The 7,687-nt window shown below is 38.2% G+C and overlaps 1 pseudogene; it reads left to right on the top strand.

Moving 5' to 3' along the window:
- Nucleotides 1-2,129: 2,129 nt before the first annotated feature.
- LOC102888971 lies at nt 2,130-2,750 on the top strand (annotated as a pseudogene).
- The last annotated feature ends 4,937 nt before the right edge of the window (nt 2,751-7,687 follow it).

Genomic DNA, 7,687 nt, shown 5'->3' with positions numbered 1-7,687 from the left:
ATGTAGCAATAAATTGAGCATTAATTTTGCCAAGAACTTTTGTTGCCAGATTTTATTTACAGAATGTCATCATTTTCCAAAACATTATTGTTTCCTCTTTCAGATCATGCCTTCTGACTAGAGCAGGTAATTTGGGGAGGATTTACACATAATTATAGCCTGAATCCCTTCATTTATAAAATTGCATAGGACTGGGCTCATTAATGGCTGTCGAAAATGCTAATCTAGTAAAATCATAAGAAGAGCTTTTACTTGGTTCATTTAATTGCTAAAATCAAGTTGGACCCATTCCCACACATTGTCTTGAGACTAAAAGTCAATCCTGGTACTGGGTGTTCCTAGGAAGGCAATGCCCTGGCTGGAAAGGTGAATTTCCCAGCTTAGCATTCTATCTTATGCCCTGGAGTTGGAGCGATCACCAACTTGTTTATTAAACTCCATTGGAACATTTGAGAAATTCCATTGAGAGTATTGACAGGACTCCAAAAGGCAGTGAAATGTACATAATATAAGTTTTTAAAGGTTTAAAGGATTTAAGCATATGTCAATGCCCTAGCAATGACATTGGACTTTCATCATTAAGCACGTAGTGAAATTGCGAGCTATAAGTAAAAGATTAAAGGAATGCCAGCAAAACACTTCTCCACAAATATAGATCTTCATACCCATTTATTCTATGTTGTTCTCCCACCTCAGGCTCTGGTTTGAGATCTTATAAAAGAAATACTCTGTATTGTGTAGCAGAATTAAAGCTGCTTGCTGATTTACCTGAGATATACTCTCAAAACTGAAGGAAGGGCAGAGTCAGATTTCAGGAGATGAGGATAGAGTGTTGTGGCCTAGATTGGACCTCACTTTCCTCTTGATAATGGTGCATTCGTGTGTGTGTGTGTATGTGTCTGCAGAGTTCACAAATTATTTTCAGTAATTAGGCTGATTATCAGAATCAGTTGAGGAGCTTTTAAAAATACAGATGCACAGATTAACCCATTTTGAGGCCAATTTTTGATTTTCAGGTAAATTTTCAAAAAGAATTGTTTCCTTGTTTAAAGAAGAAAAAAGGCTTAAAATAGATTACATACAACTTTGAGTACATGTTACAAAACAATTGCTTCATGAGCTAACTCCTAACGTTAGTTATAAATGAATCAAAAACATATGGTTGCAACTTTGCTCTAAATACAAAGGAGACTAAAAATTCAGGGGAAAGGAGCTAGAGACAAACATGCAGTAGATTTCCCAGAGGCTTGCATACTGAATAATAGTTTGAAACACTTTCTGAAAACTCAAAGCTGTCAGGTTACTCAACTCTGTATTTTAATTTAGTTATCAAGATCTACAGATATCTAAGAAGAATCAATGTTAAATGAAAGATTCTAACGAATTCTCATAAGAAGTAGTTTTCAAACTACATTGTAATTATGGAAAACTTGCTAAGAACAGGATATAAAATAGATGGAGACATACTCAAGAAACCCAAAGCTGGGCACCTAACAACTTTCAAGTAATTTTTAATAAAAAGAGAGTACTTCAAATTGAATGATAGTTGAACAAATCAATTGTTGTTGAGGAATTTCTTCCTAATTAAGTCCTGATGGCTTTACAGTGCAGAAAAGAATGGGCTGGGCTTTTAACAGCTCCTTCCATTCCCAGTGAAAAGGGGAGCCAGCCCAGAAAATCACTTAGGAAGACCCGGACAACAGATGGTACACCAGAGCCGAACGATGATCTCAACAAGTGAGGCCTCAGAGACATGATGATACATTCTGCAGCTGGATATCATAAAACTTGAGTACCCATGGTGCACTGCCCTGACCATTAAAATTATGTTCTTCTTGAGCCACAGGTCAGTGTGTATGACCAGTCAAAGCCCAATCACAAGCTGGACAAAGATGTGGGAAGCATCTGAGGCCTGGGAGGAAGCAAACCTCCCCAGGTTGGCTGCAGCATGACTATTATCATAAGCAAGTCAAAATCCTTGTCTCAGTTTCTAATGGAGTGAGGGTTAACACTATTTATTTTATCTCACACAAGGATCCAAAATTTAAAAAAAAAAGAAATTGTTTTTAAAATATAAACATGCTGTAGTCAAACGAGCTGATACTTTGTGAAAAACAAACAAAAAAAACCTAGTGGAGCTGGAAGGTGATTGTCAGGATGATCATATCTTTTCCCTTTATTTCATGATACCTATTTTTTTTTTTTTTACCACATTAGGATTGCTCTACCATAACTGGTACCCATCACAGGTATTTGTGGGAGATATCTTCTATTATTTTGCTAGCATGACCTTTGCCATGGTGGGCATCTTGGGACACTTCAGCAAGACCACGCTACTCTTCATGCTCAAGGGGTTCGACTTCCTCGACTCACTGCCTCAGCTCCAGCGTATCATCATCTTCCCTCGCCACCGTGTGTCCAGACTTGGTACCAAGAAAGGCAAACTGGAAATGAGTTATTCAAAGTTCAAGACCAAGAGTCTCTCTTTTTTGGACACATGTATTCTAGAGGTAACAGGGGAACAAGGAGATAGCAGAGAGCCTCAAGCTGGTGACAGTGCAACAGAGTGAGAATGAGGATGGTGCCTTCACTGAGTATAACAGCGTGACCTTACCAACTTGCTACTTAAAGTCTTTGGGCCCATGCACGAGAAAAATCTCACACTGCTCCTTATGCTGCTACACATCTTGAGCAGTGCTTTTACCTTCTCCATTAGATACCAGCTTGTCTGACTCTTCTGTGATATCTGAGTCCCCCAATTGTTGCCCTTTACTTCACAGTTTCCAGGGTTCCCAACACAGGCTGACTTTATTCTAGACCAAGGCTGCCTCTCGGCCCAGGCCACTCCCATCATTCTCTCTCCTCTAGACTTTGTCCTGAGCATTTCCTTTCCTTTATAGTCACTGATGCTTAGTACGATTTCTAAAGATGAAACTGATGTGATAAATAAGTGGGTTTTTTTAATGTAAGATAAATAATGATGTAAGATAAATAATAATTTTGGGGTAAACAAAAGAACAAAAAAACCTGAACTTTCTAATGGTGGACATTCAGGCTGTACTGGTAGGGGTCACATTATTTGGAAACCAGTGTATCCTTAGGCTTTGAGAAGTCAGAAACCTTGCTATACAGAGGAAGAGAAGCACAGAGGCTCTTTTCAGAGGAAAGCATATTACATCTCAAAGCTGCCATCCTCTAGCTAAAGTCACTGACTGATGTGGTCAAAGATCGTGTGACCACAGGTCCATATGACAGATGTGATGTGCCAATGCTGTGCAGCACCAGTGACATGCAGGGATCCCACCCAATCTACATTCTTCCAAAGGGCCCTGGAAGGCAACACTTGGAACCCTGCTGCTATAGATCTTTTGCCAAGAGAAACACTCAGATGTTAACACTGTTGGGGAACATAAATGAGCAAAGCAAAACACGCAAAGTCAGCCTGCAGTAGAGGAAAGCCATAAGACTCAAGAAAAAATCATCATTCTGTCTATCAGGCAGGACAAGGTAATAATGCTCCACTGAGAGCTGGGTTACAACAGAAAGACTAGTTTAGGTTGGAGGCATATCTCCCTAGTTGGCCTCTAGATAAATATTAAAAGAGGCAGCTAAAGAGAGGCTATGTGTATATTGTATGCCAATTTCCATTAGTTTAGTAAACCCACATTGTGCAACTGGCAGATTATAAATCTCTGGTTTACATCAGGCTATTATTTAATTAGGCCAGCCCTTAAGGATTCATGGTATTTTGTCATTTTAATGATTCTTTATTTTTCTCACATCTAATTGATAAATCATTGCTTATCAGAGTTTATGGTCTTCTTTTTTATTGTCCATCTTCTAGCTGCTGTCCAAGGTGATGTGAACCTCAGGCTATTGACTTTCTTTGATCCTCAATGGAGATTGTCATGGAAAATAAAGTTTTTGACAAATCAACAGCCTGCGTACAATGCTTCTTTCTGAATGTAACTTGAAGGAATTTGGGAACTGTCTCTAGTTTTGGCCTGCAGTCACACTGCAGCTTGAGACCCTGTCATTTATATCAAGTTCAAAAATATACATCTTAATACACTGCAGTATTTCTTGGACTTTGATGATATCTGTGAGCATGATGAAAAAGAAATTCACCATCAGACTTGAAATGTTTGGCTTCCTTTTTTTTTTTTTTTTTTTGAATCACATACTTCTTTTGTCTAAAACAAGTTCAGGCAGTAGAAAGGAGTGAAGATGGTTCAGATTTATTCACATGGTATTTTCTCAGAAGGCTCTCTTTCAAGAAGCAATTATTAAGCTATCTACATTAGGCCCATGCAAATGAAAAGATCTGAGTTAATTAAGCTTGTCCCAAGAAAGAAAAGTGACGAGAGCAATTAAATGTTTTGTGTTCCTAAAGGAATTTGCTTGCTTACTTACTCCTTATTACTCAAGGGAGGAAGTCTCATAATATGGAAAATGCTTGGTGGAGAGGGCTAAGGCTGGTGACTCAGACATCCTGATCATCTTTCTCGAGAATAGAACAGGAAATTTATGTGAGTTTTTGAAGTCAAACATACCTAGTTTTTAATTTTTGTCCTACTATTTGCTAGCTATGAGACTTCAGCTAATTTATATAAACTCCTCATCTTTATAGAGCAGAGCATAAGGGGCCAACCTTCCCCATAATGATTGCAAGGCAGCCACCTGTTTCTCTATGGGCTAGAGCTAGTGTGAAACAAAGGCTCTTCTGAGAAGAAAACTTGGACCGAAAGAGGTTTATTTAAGAATGATAGAAAACATAAATTATATTTCTAATATCATGCTACTTTTTATTTTATTTTATAGAGTGATATGAGGTTATGTCTATATCCCAGAATGTTTGGATTTATTCAGATAAACAAAATCAGATTAAATAATAATACAAAAATAATGACAATAACAATAATTGATGTTATTCTGATGGAGGAAAATAGGAAGAGAGCACTTTTTTGGTTAAATGACCTCGAGTCATTGGCTGGTTGCCTTTCTCACTATTCAATTGATCCTTGAGACACCATTAATCTTAATAACCAATGTCCTAATCAAGGAAAATAATCAACAAGTGTATTAATTAGGCATTGCTTACACTTATACTACAAATCTAATGATTTGTTGATTTTAAGTTAAATGTCTGTCTATTGAAGTCATTAATACTCTGAGAGGATTTGTGCTTGAAATTCCTTATATTTAGGAATTACACATGTTTTACTTTTTACTGCAGAACCCTTAGGCTATGAAGATTTTCCTATTGCAGACATATAAAACTACAAACAGAGTTCTTTAGGCATTTGCTAATAAATGCTTTGCCTTCACAATTGAAAATGGAAATGAAACAAACACAGAAGTGTAAGGGACAGAACTATCAACGAAACCCTATGTGTACTGACTTTTTTTAGTTGTTGATACATGTAAATGTCTTCTGCGGCTGGCCACAAATTAACACAGGCAGTATCTAAGGCATGTTTGGCGTTGACATTCACTATTAGGTCTTCACCAGAATACCAGAAGATGTGAAACTCACCCTTTCCCAGGCCTCACTGTTGGGCAAGTATGATTACACTGCCTTTATAACAGTAGCATATATCTTGAAACTCTGAGCCCTACACAGGGTCTCTCTTCCACGTGATTTCTTTACAGGTCCTGGGGGTGTGTAGTGGTGATGATCACAATTCTGTCCTGATGCCCATTGCTCTTGTGATCTTTGGCTCTGTGAACAACTGCTGGACTCAGGGTTACTGTCTATACAGCCACTGATCCTCCGTTGAACCGCTGACCTTTAGGGAGCTTCTTTCACTATACTCAACAAGAAAGCTCCCTTAGCTCCTTGTGATCAGCTTTTTCACAGAACTTTTTCACAGCAGAACCTTCTAGATGTTACACAGAGGGAAAAAGAGAAGAGAGAGTGGCAAGAGTTGGTGAAGCACATCTTCATCCTATGCCTAAGACTCATGCTCCTTCTTCTTTGCAGTTTATATTCATAACCTTGGCCCTTTCAGCGCCTGGTGCCTTCCTTTTGGTGGAGGGAGTGTCCCATTTTTTTAACTCCTAGCCAGACTTCCTTCACTAGCTAGTAGCACGAGTGGATCTCATTCAAATTCTTTCGAACAGCTTTCACCTGCAAGTCAGGGATCTACTGGGCATAAATCTCACAGCCCTATACTATTCCCTGAATGTTCAGAAACTCCCAGAATACCTAGAGGCAAGTCTCAACTCTGACAGAGTCAGAACTCAGCCCAGCAGTCACTTGACCCACCTCAACACGTTTAGTCTCTCTGGGCTTTTGTTACCAATTTCATATTCTAGAAGATGGGACCAGCACAAATATGTGATATGCACCTCTCAAGGTCTGTCACAGTCAGGTCACACCTCACCTACGAACTCTGATCACCAGCTCTTTCTTTCAGCAATGTTCCTGTAACACCGTTGGGGAGGTTCTTTCTATCTAGAATTTTTTCTCTCTCCACCAATTTTTATGTCATCTCCTTCTCCTGATATTTTAAAGAACTGATTTAAAGTCCACTTCCTCCATGAAACCTTCTCCAATTTCTCCAGCTCACATTCATCTGTCCTTTCTCTGTCCATGTATTTGGCATCGAAATCACAGCAGCTCATCACTCTGTAACCTTGCATGCATTAGTTTAGATTTAGTTTTCCAGATAAATTGTAAATCCACTGAGCGGGGGTCGGGGAGGGTTCCATGTTCTTTATGCATTCTTGTATTCACACTGTATTTAGTGTGATATACTTTGTTGGCCACAGAGGCACAACAATAAATCAAATTAAATGAAAAAATAATAATATTGGTTATTCATTTGCTATGTCTAAAGCTGTTGCAGGCACTGCAGGCTACACAAAAAGATATGATATAGTCCCTGCCCTCGAACAGCTCCTAGTCTCATTGCAAGGGCGAGAGATATAACATGAAATAATTTGACTACAGGCAAATGCTAAAATGCTTGGTTCCATCAGGTATTGCTTTTGGATCTAGGAAAGGCATGTATAAGTAAGGTTAATTGATACTAACTAGAAAGATTTTTATGGATATGGTAGAGTTTGTGATTGGTCAAAAATTATAAAAGTTGAAAAGACTGATAAAAATATCAGCATAGTTAAATTCATACAAAAATTGTACATGAATGTGTATAGAAGCTTTCTAAATAATAGCCCCAGCCGGAAATAGCCAATGTCTCTTTCAATAAGTGAATGGTTAAACAAACTATGTCACATTCATACCATAAAATACTACTCAGCAATAGAAATGAAAGAACTATTGATACGTGCGACAACTTGGGTAAATCTCCAGGGAATTATGTTGAGTGGAAAAAAGTCAATCCCAAATGGTGACATACCTTTTAGGATTGACATGATAGACATGATTCCTTTTCTATAACACTTTTGATATGATGAACACTTAACAGTAGAGAACAGATTAGTAGTTGTCAAGGGTTCAGAGAAGGGGCAAGAGAGAGATGAGTATGGTTGAAAAGGCAAACCTAAGAATCCTGTGATGATGGAACCGTTCAGTATCTTGACTGTGGTGGTAAATACTAAAACCTACACATATGATAAAATTGTGTAGAACTAAATACATACATACGCGTACATGCACACAAATGCATCAATTTTCAAGCCCAAAATTTATGAATAGAAAATAGTACCATGTAGTCAGAAA

Source organism: Pteropus alecto, unplaced genomic scaffold (assembly GCF_000325575.1).
Source record: "Pteropus alecto unplaced genomic scaffold, ASM32557v1 scaffold131, whole genome shotgun sequence".
Taxonomy (NCBI): Eukaryota; Metazoa; Chordata; class Mammalia; order Chiroptera; family Pteropodidae; genus Pteropus; species Pteropus alecto.
This window is presented reverse-complemented; position numbering and strand designations above follow the sequence as displayed.